At 46.2% G+C, this 14,898-nt stretch overlaps 1 pseudogene; it reads left to right on the plus strand.

Moving 5' to 3' along the window:
- Window positions 1–6,726: 6,726 nt before the first annotated feature.
- LOC138505137 (methionine synthase pseudogene) lies at window positions 6,727–11,699 on the plus strand (annotated as a pseudogene).
- Window positions 11,700–14,898: the final 3,199 nt, after the last annotated feature.

Raw genomic sequence — 14,898 nt, forward strand, 5'->3', positions numbered from 1 at the left:
CTAAGAAATATTAAAAGGACTCCGGACGAGACACAATAGAATTGGCTGCTAAGATTCAAAATACTTTGTCATTTCAATATGGCTAGGAAAAGAAATCACTAGAGGAGGTATTAGAGCTTTTGATAATTTAACAATGTATACATTCTGTACCTCCATTTCTTGAAAAGGCCATTTTACAGATTAATAAGCCAAAGCTAACATTGGTCATAGAAACTGTTCAATCTTTTTTAGAATCCAATAAGCATGTTAACAACCCCCATAAAACCGAAGAAGTGAAAAGCGAGCCTAAGAATGTATATTACCAATCTCAGATGGTTTCCAAATTTAAATCCCAGGGGGAAAATGTCCAAAACGATAGGTAAGGAACTCCTAAGTGGAGATAGGAAGAATAATTTTGTAAGAGGAAAAGGTGAGATCAAATTGGAAGAAGCACAAACATTACCCTCAGTAATTTTACCTTCTTATGTGGTCAAGCTGATGATTTGTCCAGACATTGTCCTTCTAACAAAACAGATGTACCTATGGAAATTAGGTGCTTGAGTGGTAAGGAGGAGGAAGAGGAAGTGGATGAAGGAAATGGTGTAGGAATAGAAACTCGGAATAATGTGTTTCTAGGTAATATACATTCTAAAACTCATGATAGTGCCATGGTGAATGGAATCCCTGTTCAAGCTCTGATTGATTTGGGTAGCAAACAAATAGCTATGAGACACCGTTTCATAGCTTGAAAATTCAGCATATTCTGGTTACCTGTGTACACATGGATGATGAGATTTACTATAGAACACCAGTTACTGTTGGTATTCAAGGAAATGTGGCTAGGATAAATGCTTCCATCATCCCAGGGTTGCCACAAGAAATTATTATTGGTACCGATTTTCTGAATTTTGAAAAAATACATCAGAATGTAAATACACCCTCATTTAATTCTTATTCTCCTCAAAACTCTTGGACCCAAAAGGAGGTTTTCACAGAGGATCCAGTTTTGGACTGGGGAACATTTGAAACCAATGAAAATGCAGGGGAGGCCAAGATGAAAGAAGAGAGAAAAGAGCCTAGAGCAGGAGGTCAGGTCTTCAGGGCAAGGGTATGTGATGAATTCTATGGATCCCTCACTGAAACCCTGCCTAAAGTCTCCTCCCAGGTGGCCATGGAAAGGCAGACGCTTCCTGGCCCTGGGGGTAGCAGTATTCTACGGGAGGATCACCTGGGGGGTGAAAAGGTGCATGGGAGTGAGGGTTACTCATGGGATGAGACACAGTATTTATCTCCTTTTAGGGAGGACTTTGCCCAGCTACCACAATATGTGATGCTTTTTGGCCTAATAAGCCAATGGTTCCACTGGTTAAACATTTAAATGTAGATAAAGTCTGCCAGAAACCACATACTGAAATATTTCCTTTAATCCCAAGGGCGTCACAAGAGGAAGTTATTGACTATCAAAAGCCATATGACTGAAATCCATATTCCTCCCATCAAACTTATATAGGGGCCAACTCTGATGACACCCCTTTGATACATGTCTTAAAGAGTAGAAATCGAGACTCGGGGGAAGAAATAGTTAAGAAAATGAACTTTGTTATCCAGGACTGCAAGCCCCATAAATCCCCAGTACTGGGACGAGGAAGTGGGAGTGGTCAGATAATTGAGTACAAGGACCTACACCTGAGGGGGGGTTTGAGAGGCTTAAGAGGCGCCCTTGGGTGGGGGAATGAGAGAAACGAGGGAAGCAGTGAAAGCAGGTGAAGCAGAGAAGGCTGGCCTGCAGAAATCCATGCAGGCCATACACGCAGTGGGAATAAAGATTAGAGGAGCCAGAAGCCACTGGGACCAGTGCCTGTCCTGAGGGGCTATGTACCACTAATATCGCTAAATGCAGAGGCTGCATGGCGGGAAGCATGAGAAGGAAACACTTGCCCATCCAGAACATGTTGTGCAGAGATTGCGCAGTGGTAAGCAGAGCCAGTAGAGGTTGCCGACAGGGTTCAGGTGGCTGGGTTGCTGTTGCAGCCCCTGCTCTCAGAGGTCCTGCTGACAGTTCTGCCCTCCCCTCGTAGTCTGCCACTTCCCAAACTGTCTAGGCACCCCAGGTTCTTCGCCGCCCGACATTTGCATGGCGGTTATATTCCTGGTGGCGTGTGACATTGACATTCTGTTGGCCTTCAATGCCAGTGCTTGCACTGTTCGATGCACCACAATAATCTGGGGAGTGCCGTCCCGTGGAGTGGGGAGCTCGTCCAGGAGTACCTAGTCTCATCCTGGGGACTTTTGGGTTGGTTCTCCTCGTCATGCTATCTGCCGAATTATAACTGTCGGTTTCCGGCTACTTCATCCCCATAAACGGAGCAAACAGGTACGCTATGCTCACGTCACACCCTGCTTAACAGTTGCACCCAGAACTCACAGGAGCCACGTTGGCTCCAATTCAGCGTGGCGAACGCGTAGGCGATTCAAGGGAGTGTGCGTGCCTGAGAGAAGCCACGCATAATGTGGTTCTGCGAGCATGAACGGGGCACACGAGAGTCTGCAGCGTATGAATGACTCAGGGGCACTGCAACGTGAGTCACGTGTGTCATGCAGACAATTTCCCTTGCGAGTGAGCAAGAACTATGCAGATAATTACAAATATCGAACCCAAAAAAAGTGGCCATCCTTAAAGCTAAAAGACCCTAGAACTTAGTTTGCAGGTTGTGAGAGACTCCGACAACCAGGTGGGGGGAGGGAGGATCTCATTGAAGCTAGGTTGCACAAGCAATACCCAAGCCAAAAGGTGGTAAAACCTTGGCAATACCCTTTCATCATACATTGCCAAAGACGAGAGAGAAATGGTGGGAAGCCCCAGGGTTGTACAGATCACTTGTCGGATTCTGAGATACAAACATGTGTAGTTGATATAAACCTACATTGTGAAAGCCTAAAGAGAAACCAGAGAAAACTTAAGGCTTGGAACTTTTGGTCTATCCTTCCAGAAGAAAAAGGGAAGTAGCAAACAGGCTGCCCTTCTGGAGAAAGCTATCTAGAGAGGGAGAGGCAGAGTTGCAACTGAGTTCATAAGGGCTGAGATTAATGCTGTTTTCCCTAAAAAAGTTGGGCAATATATATTGCCAAACACTACAAAGCTGTTATTTTTATAAATTTATTGGGTATTTATAATGTGCCTATACACAAGTGTTTCGAGGTGCAACAAGACAAGACTTTGGGGGAACAGGGAGGACCTGCTAAACTATCGAGTCTGCATCGTGCACAATGTTGCAGCCTTTCTTTTAGAGTCTAAAATCCTCTGATCACTGCACATCAGATCTGCTCATTTCTGACTAACAACCAATCAATGTCAGACTTCCTGGACAGTTGATACAGCCCCAAGTTATCCTTGCACTTTACAACATTATAGGCGACTTCACCCTGACAACTATCACTATCAACCAGCACCTGGGCTCCGGGTGTAAGGTCACCTCTCAAACAGATGAGGTATGTTTCTGGACCTGAGGTTAGGGTTGGCAAGTGGCAACAACGCTGTGCTTGGAGGCTGGGCTGGGCGTGCATGTTTGTCCTTCCCTTCACAGTATAACAGTACATTCTATATACACCTTCTGCTCCCCTGGCCGTGCAGCTTAAGTTTCCCATCAGTTTGTAATGGGAAGGTGTGCCTGCATAAGCAGTACAGCATTGCAATGAAAAGGATTGCAATGTTTAATTAATTGACTTTAAAAGAGAGTCATGTCTCTATGTTACCAACACTGGAGTCAACACAAAGCAATAATCCCTGCAGTACCACCCGGATATGGTATGCAAATCTCTTCCCGTCCTGCGGGCCTGCTGCGTCACAGGCTTTATTGTTACTACTAGAGAAATACATCTACTCTGGGTGGGAGAGGCTGGATTCAAAGGTTTAGCACTGGAATGGGGAAACCTTAGCCTGCATATCGCAGGTTTAAATACAGCTGAGGCGAGTGCGACCGCACAGAGTCCGCATGCGCCCACACGAGGTCAAAGTAACAGGTGTCACGAAAGGTGCGTGTCAACTGTCACATCGGACTTTGCCAAGGAAACCTTTTCATTTATTCTAAAGGAAAACAAGCCATGTACAGAGTGCCAACACTTTAAATCAGAGAAAAATAATTGGAGTAAGTATACATTTGTTAAAATATGTATATTTTGTATAAAACAGAATAAGAATAGCAGGTCGAATTGATATGATATGGCATTTATTTCCCGCCTGCACACAAGTGGCTCTAGGCACCAGAAGAATAAGGGACGGAAGACAAGACAAACGATCCTACATGGCCTTGTGTAATTTGCATCATGCAAGTGAACAAGAAGTGCCAGGGGAAGGGAGAGGAGGACGTGCAAGGGAGAGGGGAAGGGGCAGTGCGAATAGGGCAGCTGGCTCAGAGTAAGTGCAGCCAGGCAGCATGGCTCTAGGTAAGTGCTAGGAGGCAGGGGTGCTGTAGGGGATTACAGTTTACAACCCCTAAATGCGCGGTCGGCCAAGAGGCAGTACAGGAAGACTGGTCAAGGAGGAGCCTGGTACAGTGAGACTCTGAGGGCACCAGGCAACCAATAGCTCTCAATTTACACACTTTTGGCGGGTGTCACATGTCTTGTGAAGGGCTGACTCACCCGCCAAGCCTCCTGCAAGCCCATTCATTCCAATGGGCGCCTCACCCACCAAAAACAAAATTGGATGATTACACCCGCCTTTGCGACACAAATGGTTGAGAGCTATGGGCAACCAGTCAGGGCAGCAGACAGGTGAGTTAGCAGGGAAGCGAGAGAGAGAAGGCAGAGGCAAAAAAGAAGGTCTTGAGCTGCTTCTGGAAATTCAGGTGATCGGGCTCAAGTCTGAGGGGGGCAGGGAGGCCGTTCCAGAGGGAGGCACCTGCAAAGGAGAGAGATCTACCCCCCACTCTCTGTCTAGAAAAGTGTCTGACCCTCAGAGAGTTGGATGTAGCAGAGCGAAGGGCTCTAGAAGGAAGGTATTTCGGCAGAGAGAGTTGGATGTAGTGTGGGCCCCGGCCCCATAAAGCCTTATGAACGATGCAGAGGGTCTTGAACTTGATCCTTGTAGCCACCGGAAGCCAGTGGAGAGATTTCAGTGCTGGAGCGATCGGACCCTGGGCTTGAGGCCAAGGATAAGTCTTGCAGTCCCTTTCTGGATTAGTTGCAGAGGGCGGAGAGTAGAGACAGGCAGACTGAGAAATGGGCTGCTGCAGTAGTCCAGCCTGGAGAGAACCAGGGCTCTGGAGACAGTGAGTTTATGGGGGGGAGTGAGAAAAGTTAGACTACCTCTGCAGAGGTGCAGCTGGAAGTGAGCCTTTTTGGCAAGGTCCGTGAAGTGAGGAGAGAAGCAGAGAGTGGAGTTGAAGATGACACCAAGTTTTTTTGCCTCACAGGAAGGCAAGGGTAGAGGGCCCAAGGAGGGCAGCCAGAATGAGAGCGGAAAGCGGGAGCAGGGGTCCCAATGAGAAGGATGTCTGTCTTACTGGCATTAAGGCAGAGATCGTTGGAGGCTCACCAATCCTGGATCATGGACAGACAGTTCCGAAATGAGCGAGGGAGATGAGGTGGCTGAGGGAAGCCTGAAAGAGAGTGGAGTGTCATCCACATAACACTGAAGGTTAGAAGAGAAGATGGAGATCAAGTGGGCCAAAGGGGCCAGATAGACATTGAAGAGCTAGGGTGAAAGGATAGAGCCCGGAGGACAACACATCTGGAGAGATAGGTGGTGGAGAGAAAGGACCCAAGATGGATGCGGGAGGGTCGGTCCAGGAGGAAGGAGGTCAGCCATGCCAGGGCCTGATCGGTGATGCCCAGTTTCTCATCTAATTGATTGATCATGGTGGCGTGATTGACCGTGTCAAAAGCAGACGAAAGGCCAAGGAGCTTGAGGACAGAGAGAGAGCAGGTCCCAAGATTAGAGAGCAGATCTTCAGAGGTGTTTAGGAGAGCAGTTTACATGCATGTGGCTGCTCTGAAGCCAGACTGCTGGTCATGGAGACAACTAACAGATTCAGTGTGGAGAGTAAGCTGGCGATGGCCAGCTTTTCCATGAGTTTGCCCAGGAAAGGAGTGGTAGAAATCGGGGGACAGGTAGGATCGGATCGGCAGAAGGCTTCTTAAGGAGATGGTGAAAAAGGGAGTGCTTGAGGAAAGAAGGGAAAGATCCAGTGGCTTAAGAGTGATTGCAGAAATCGGCCAAGGCTGGAGCAAGGGTAGACATATGGTCCTTGATAGTTATGGAAGAGCAGGCAAGCACCTGTTTGGACGACACTTTCATAAATCAGACTTGTCGAGAAACATCGTCAGGTGTTGTCAAAGAGAAGGAGGAAAAAGGAAGAGGAGAGGGAGAGGTGGTCAGAGGGGGCCGACAGAGGTCAAGGAAGAGGAAAGTGAGGACAGGATATACTGAGGTTTTGTGGTGAAATGAGAGGCCAGTGCCATGCAGAAGACCTGGGAGGAAACCGGCAAAGTGGAGACTGCAGTAGGATTGGCCAGCTCCTTGCAGATATTAAAGAGTTTGGCTGTGTTGTTAGATGCTGCAGAGGAACAGGCTTGGATTTGGACCCTCTTCTTGGAGAGGAAAGAGAGTCTGTATTGCCTTTGGAACAGGCGGCAGGCCAATTTGTCTGATTATGCACCCGAAGCCCTCCACTTCCTCTCAGTCACCCTGCACTTAAATTGAATTTGGAGGTAGGCTTCAGGCGGATTTTTATGACAGGGGCAAGGATGTCCAGAGCATTGGAGATAGAAAGAAGCAGGTTAGAGAGTGCTGTGTCGGAGTGTGAGTCAGCCGCAGAAGTAAGAGGGGTAGAGAAAGTAGAGGCAAAGGTTTCCACTGACACTCGCTTCATGGGCCGAATGACCGAGAAGGTAGGTGGCAGTGCTGGGGTAGGTCTTGTCTGCCTGACCAGAAGTTTCAGGTGAGAGGATAGCAGAAAGTGGTCAGTTGAAGAGAGAGAGGAGTGGTGAAAGGGTTAGAGAGAGGGATGCCTGAGGAGATGAGAGCATCCAAGGTGTGTCTGGCAGAATGTGTTGGATCAGAGGGTAGGATGAAAAGGGAGAGAGAGTCGCAAAGGTTGCAGAAGAACCCAGAGGATGGATTAAAGAAATCCAGGTGGATGTGAGGTCTTTGAGGAGAAGAAGTTGAGAGGTAGAGGCAAGTAGAGAGGAGGAAAGGTCAGCCCATTCTGAGAGGAAGAGGGTGACCTGGCCAGGTGGCCTGTAGATAGTGGCCACAGCCAAAGAGAGGCCCAGTAGAGATAGACTGCAGACCAGGCATTCAAATGAGGAGTAGGCCTGTATAAAAATGACAGAAGCAGGGACCTACTCCGGAAAGATCAGAGCCACTCCACCTCCAGACCGGTTGGTTCTGGGCTCAGAGAGGATCTTGTAGCCCTCAGGGAGGAGAGTGTCAAAACTCGTGACAGAGCTGGCCGTGAACCATGTCTCAGTGAGAGTGAGGACTTCCAGGTCAAGGTCTTCGAGGAGGTGCCAGATGTCAGCGAAGTGTTTGACAGCAGAGGAAGAGTTTAGAGTAGCGACATGGAGCAGGTTGCCACATTTGAAAGACTTCCAGGGTGGGGTACAGGATTGCAGTCAACCAGCAGAGGCAGTTGAGGGGCTAGAGAGTGGGCAGTGGCAGTAGTTAGAGGTGACACAGGGGCAAGTGGGGAGGAGAGATAGGTGCCAGAGAGGCGGCGGAGGAAGGAGGAGGCAGAGGAGCCAAATACCTGTTAGAGGCAGGAGAAGGGGGATTGTTGATAAGTCGTGGGAAACGCCTATCGAAAAGGAGGAGATTGGGCAGAGAGCCCTGGATAAGGACGATACCATTTAGATAGACATTGATGGTGGTTTTGGAGGAATGGAAGGAGGCCAAGAGGACCTCCTTTTAGGTGCCAGCATTAATGGGAAAGGATGAGAGAGGTGAGAGAACAGAGACTGTATGAGGGGTCCATAGGTCTGGAGAGGGAACGACAAAGAGGATGTCGGTGAGAGTCTGTCTGGAGGAAGCAGTGATGTAGGTATTGGCGAGGGTGAGGCCTGGGTTGGAGACCAGAATATACCTCTTGAACTTTTTCCATCCAGACTCAGTAGTGAGAGGTATAGGATAGGAGGTAGAGTAGCAGTTTGAGAAGATTGGAGAGATTGAGAGCCCCATAGAGGGTGCAAGGAGGAATCAAGAAAGAGTGAGGGAGGAAGAAGCACAACCCACAGCCTAGCCCCACAGGAAGCACCACAGGAAGCATCAGAGGGGGAGGGTTTACACAGAAGGAGGATCACAGGAGGCAACAAACAGGCAACAGACCACAGGGGAATGAAGGAGCAGTGAGGACGGAAGACGGCGGGGGGGCAGTGCACTGTAAAAAGGCTACATTCAACTTTCCTAAAACGAGGGAAAAAGGCATAGTTTAAATAACAGATTTATACAGAAAAATTGCCCAGAGGACATTGATTTATAATAAAGTATCAAAAATGTATTTAGCTTGATACACCATTTGTAAAAAAAATGTGTTAATCATTTATTAGTCAACACTTCAACTTTTGTTTACATTGCAGGAAAAAATACCATTAAAAACATACCAATTTAGCGAACAGACAGTGAATCATTCACTAATTCGTCCACATTCAGTGCCATTCATCCATCAACTAACTTCTAAAACTATACCAAAATACAGTCAATGTGTAATAAGACCTTCTAATGGTCACAACTAACAGTCTTATTTCATAAAGTACATTAAATGTACAAAACCACTACAATTATGACACATATGTTCAATTAGTGGAGTGGATCAAGTAGATGTAGTCCAGTGATCACATCCCCAATTTTTTTTCGACCAGTTTTGACGTATAAATATGACTTGATCAACGTCTTCATCAAGAAAAACATATATATACTAAAAAGGAATGTGACAACAATGATTAGTGCACTAGCCTATAGAAACAACATGGAATCAAGAGCACTAAAAAAGAGAGAAGAACAAGGCTTCCTATCAATGCATCTGCAAACCACCAACTTACACTCAAGTGTTTAGATACTTTAAGAGAAACACTGCCTCACATTAATTCAAGACTGTGCTACTCGTTTCCCAGTGCGAGAGGGTTAGTGAGACCAAAGGTCTGTGCCCTATGGTGAAGTAAAGGTAGCACCTAAAGCAAATATGGTGAAGTTACTAGTACACCATGGCAGTAGACCAGAATGTGTCATAACAGCAGAACCAATGGGGTGACGGTCCGCAACTGACCTTGCAGCAAGTAGTCATATATTTCAGCACAGAGAGGCAGACAGCCACAATGGTTGAAGCCACAATAATTGAGGCCAGAAAAACGAAGGAGCAACACTGCCAAAAAGGGACATAACAATCATTGAGTTGCACCTAAAAAAAACAGTTGGTATAATGGAAATAAGCTGTTGGATGAAAAGACTCACCTAACTTTAGTCGGGTGGCCTAGCTCAATTCGAATTAGGTATTAGCAATGATGGTAAAAAGCACCAGAAGTGCTCTTAATGCGTCAGGCTAATATCTGCTTTTTCGTTAGCAGGGTGTAGGAGGGAGGAGGGAAGCAACAAGCCTCCTTCTAACTTTACTATGATACATTCCCAAATGCTGGTTTATAGAAAATAAGGGCAGAAAGCCATCAACAAAACATGGGGTTTTACAGCTCTACCAAAACATCATTAATCTTTCTCTTCCCTGTTGCCTGCTCCAAACCAGTAGAAGGTGAGGTTGGCTTACATTAATGTGGTGTTGTCCCCTTTAGGAATGTATGTCATGTCATGACTGGCTCCCAATAAAAGGAGCCTCAGCCGGCACGCAGACCCCATGAATGGCATTTGTGTTTCGTATCTAATTTATTGCACCTGCAGGCTGACGCCGTGTGATCACAGTACTGCAACCCTGCCTGCAGGTTGACACTGATCACGGTTCTGCAGCCCCCACTCATCTGGGTGATGCCAGATCAGTGTGGGTGACCAAATGTCCTGGTTTTGCTGGGACTGTCCTGGAATTGGGTGCTCTGTCCCCCTTTCTCAAGATTATGTTTCCATTGGAAAATGCAGTTGTCCCGGTTTTTGGTAGTAGGTCTTCATAGCTGGCAGGCAGGTATGCACAATCTCACACAAAGAAATGCTGCCTTTTACAAATTAAGATAGTGGTAGCTTATGATGAATTAATTATACTATATGTTCATTCCTCCTTCTCCTCCAACCGCTACTGAAGGGTAGTGCCTTGACAGCCACTTTCAAGAATTAGTCCTACCTTTATATTAGTTCCCCTGTCCCTTTTTTTAACTTTTAAAATCTGGTTATCCTACACTATTGGAATGCGTGGGTGCCCCCAGCAATTGTCTCCCGCTGTGTGATCACGGCACAGTAACTATGTGCTGGGTGCCCGCAAGCCTGTCCAGCTGGCTCGTGTGCCCACGAGCCAGTCCCATAGCAATGGCGACGGACGAGGGGTTTCATGACCCTGCTGTGTGGAACCATTGTAGCCGCCAAAGCGGCTCTTTGTGTGGCACTTATCAGTACCCACTCATCAGGCTGTGGGGGGCACCCTGCTGACAGGCAGGGACTCCGGCCCACAGCAGTGATCGCTCCCTCCGGTGTCTGCCCGGGCCACTAGGCGGTGAAGTGGTTTTTAACTGTGCTTCGTGGTGGATCTGAAGAGGTTAAAGGGAGAGTGCTCCTCCTTGTGTGATCCTGGGCCTCCGGCGCTGTCTGCACTCCGTGGCCGGAGCGTCAATAGAAGAATTTTGGCTTGCTCCATGATCAGAGCTTAAAAGAAAACTTTCAAAAATGCCTGCTGTGTGTGCTTTCCTGCGCTCTGAAATCGGTGCCTGGAGCTGGGATAGGAGCATGTGAGGAAAAAATGGGGAAGGGAAAAGAAGTTGCACGGCTGCCCATGCCAGGTGGGAAACAAGGTGTCTGAGGTGTGCGCACCAGACCAGAACTGGGGAAGACCCTCTGGGGTTCCCAGGTCGCAACAGCGGCGTACCAAATGATTAAAGTCTCGGCAGACGTGCCTCAGAAAGCAGTTCTTGATCTAACAGCAGACACTATTAAGAGGTATAGTGCAGGCACCAGGGTTCCCACGAATAAGACTCTCTGTATCCCCCTCTGTGGAAAAGTCAGAGGACGTTAGATGGAGGAGTGGATACACTACTTGGAGAGACTGTTTTCGACACTGCTAACTCAAAGGTATCTCTACTTTGCCAGGCAAAGGCTATTTGAAGAGGAGTACGAGGAACCAAAGCCTAATTTTCTTTCAGGAGCAATTGTTGATAAAAGTGGGCGCATCTATCTTTCTTTTCTGCTCAGACTAGAGAAGCATTTTGTCATTACTGTCTCCCATGCTGAGCCTGTGTGTTTTGGATTGAACTGTGCAATGGAGTCTGTTGTGGAACGACTCCCGCACATATACCAGAAATTGCAAATGATGTCCAATCCCGCAAGCCAAGAATGCCCCCTCCCATCTCAACTCTTTCGAACGGTTATATGTTGCTTTCAGGCCTTGAACCCTTTCCGAATTGGACCCTCTACATATTTTGTTAACATAGGGCGACGCTGTAATGGCGCAAGATAAAAGAAGTTTGCTAAACTCATAATGGCAGGACCCTTTGAAGAAGCTCTGAGTATAGCCAAAGCCCAGGTTAAAATGAGGGCCCAGATCTTGGACGTCAACATGGATGATGGTATGCCATAAGGACTGAGTGCTATGGCAAGGTTCTGCAATTCCATCCCTTCTGAACCGGACATTTCCAAGGTGCCAATATCCATTGATTCATCCAGTTTTGCTGTAATCGAGGCTGGCCTGACACGCTGCTAGGGAAAATGCATAGTAAATAGCATAAGCATGAAGGAAGGTGAAGAGGATGTACTGGAGAAGTGAAAGAGTAGCACGACCCCGGCTGCCACAGCACTAATTGAAATCACTCCCGCCTGGGGGAGTGCATTGATGGCAGGAGCCATAGACCATGGCACCAGTGTCGTTCTGCTGCCAACCCCACTGTCAGGACTGCAGCCGATGTGGCCTAGTGTCCTCCGGGTGCAGCTTTGACGGTTGATTGAATGTGCTCTCAACTATCCTGGACTAATAAATGTATGTGGTCTCCCAACCACATGACTGTGCCTATCTGTGTGGCCATTCTGCCAAAGGGTGTACGTCAGGAGCCCGTCACGCCCCTGCTCCCAAACAGACAATGGTGTGTGAGGTCCAACTGGTTTCCTGCAGCCCCACAAATGCTCAAAGAGGACTCAGATAATATGTACGTCAGCCCACATGTCATTGATGTGCTTAAAGAGGTATCAGCAGTTATGTATGTGTTCGAAGGAAGGCGTGGTATCAAACAGTGAATACAGACACAAGTGAACACAGTTCAAGGGTGTATATTGAACTTCAAAGGGTTGGTCCAACCCCTAAACCAGAATCTAAACATAGGAGCGAGCTACGACCATCAAATAATAAATAACGCAGTCCTAATGGGGTCTCTGTCAAAATAAAAGGGCTTATACTAAAGAACCTATTGCCGATCCTTAACTCTAACAACAAATATTGTGGGGAAATTATGTATGCAAAAGAAAAGTGTTCAGAAATAATATGTCAAAATAGTTGAGCAGTTAGCTTCCCTTCTCCATGTTTTCAGCAAGGTGGCACACTCAAGCTTCGCACACACTCTGGCTTCTCTAACATAAAGGGGCAGTTCAAAACATAGATATCCGGTCTTCTGCCCCAAAGTCTTTTTCCCAATAAAAATCTCCTATTTGCAGAGGCCCTGGATTAACAAACAAATGCCAAAGTTCTTTTCTCATCAGGTTTTTCACATTCACCAGTTCTTGCATTTACTGTACATCACAGGTCTCCCTCAGCCAGGCTCAGACTTCTTTAAACACAAGCTCACAATAGGTCTCCCTCGGCCGGGCTCGGACTTTGTAATCTCACTTTCCTTGCTTTCCACTCTTTATCAAAAATCAAAGACGTTTACTGTGCGATAGGTTTTGCTTAAACCATCGCAGGACTACTTCAATTCACTTTATTCATAAGTTTCACCTTTAAACTTTACTTTCACTTCTGCTACTTCTTGGTTGGATACCTCAAACAGAGACCTTCGACTGAGCCCACCTGCAGTGCAGGACCATTCTTGTTTCTTTTTGTGAAGATTTAGGGAATTTATTTTGTGAAAGATTGGCTACCAACTAAACTGGAGTCTCAATCTGAAATCCTGTTATTTGGTGACACTGTTAAAAGGAGAACACAAAATTCAAACCATCTCCTAAACCCAGAAGCTACGACTCCCTTTCCAGAGATTATGGAATGTTTATTAAAGAAGGTAGAGCAAACAGAAATTCTTTATAAAGAAAAGCTAAGAAATATTAAAAGGACTCCGGACGAGACACAATAGAATTGGCTGCTAAGATTCAAAATACTTTGTCATTTCAATATGGCTAGGAAAAGAAATCACTAGAGGAGGTATTAGAGCTTTTGATAATTTAACAATGTATACATTCTGTACCTCCATTTCTTGAAAAGGCCATTTTACAGATTAATAAGCCAAAGCTAACATTGGTCATAGAAACTGTTCAATCTTTTTTAGAATCCAATAAGCATGTTAACAACCCCCATAAAACCGAAGAAGTGAAAAGCGAGCCTAAGAATGTATATTACCAATCTCAGATGGTTTCCAAATTTAAATCCCAGGGGGAAAATGTCCAAAACGATAGGTAAGGAACTCCTAAGTGGAGATAGGAAGAATAATTTTGTAAGAGGAAAAGGTGAGATCAAATTGGAAGAAGCACAAACATTACCCTCAGTAATTTTACCTTCTTATGTGGTCAAGCTGATGATTTGTCCAGACATTGTCCTTCTAACAAAACAGATGTACCTATGGAAATTAGGTGCTTGAGTGGTAAGGAGGAGGAAGAGGAAGTGGATGAAGGAAATGGTGTAGGAATAGAAACTCGGAATAATGTGTTTCTAGGTAATATACATTCTAAAACTCATGATAGTGCCATGGTGAATGGAATCCCTGTTCAAGCTCTGATTGATTTGGGTAGCAAACAAATAGCTATGAGACACCGTTTCATAGCTTGAAAATTCAGCATATTCTGGTTACCTGTGTACACATGGATGATGAGATTTACTATAGAACACCAGTTACTGTTGGTATTCAAGGAAATGTGGCTAGGATAAATGCTTCCATCATCCCAGGGTTGCCACAAGAAATTATTATTGGTACCGATTTTCTGAATTTTGAAAAAATACATCAGAATGTAAATACACCCTCATTTAATTCTTATTCTCCTCAAAACTCTTGGACCCAAAAGGAGGTTTTCACAGAGGATCCAGTTTTGGACTGGGGAACATTTGAAACCAATGAAAATGCAGGGGAGGCCAAGATGAAAGAAGAGAGAAAAGAGCCTAGAGCAGGAGGTCAGGTCTTCAGGGCAAGGGTATGTGATGATTTCTATGGATCCCTCACTGAAACCCTGCCTAAAGTCTCCTCCCAGGTGGCCATGGAAAGGCAGACGCTTCCTGGCCCTGGGGGTAGCAGTATTCTACGGGAGGATCACCTGGGGGGTGAAAAGGTGCATGGGAGTGAGGGTTACTCATGGGATGAGACACAGTATTTATCTCCTTTTAGGGAGGACTTTGCCCAGCTACCACAATATGTGATGCTTTTTGGCCTAATAAGCCAATGGTTCCACTGGTTAAACATTTAAATGTAGATAAAGTCTGCCAGAAACCACATACTGAAATATTTCCTTTAATCCCAAGGGCGTCACAAGAGGAAGTTATTGACTATCAAAAGCCATATGACTGAAATCCATATTCCTCCCATCAAACTTATACAGGGGCCAACTCTGATGACACCCCTTTGATACATGTCTTAAAGAGTAGAAATCGA

This window comes from Ambystoma mexicanum, chromosome 11 (assembly GCF_040938575.1).
Source record: "Ambystoma mexicanum isolate Mex_15411 chromosome 11, UKY_AmexF1_1, whole genome shotgun sequence".
NCBI classification, from domain to species: Eukaryota; Metazoa; Chordata; class Amphibia; order Caudata; family Ambystomatidae; genus Ambystoma; species Ambystoma mexicanum.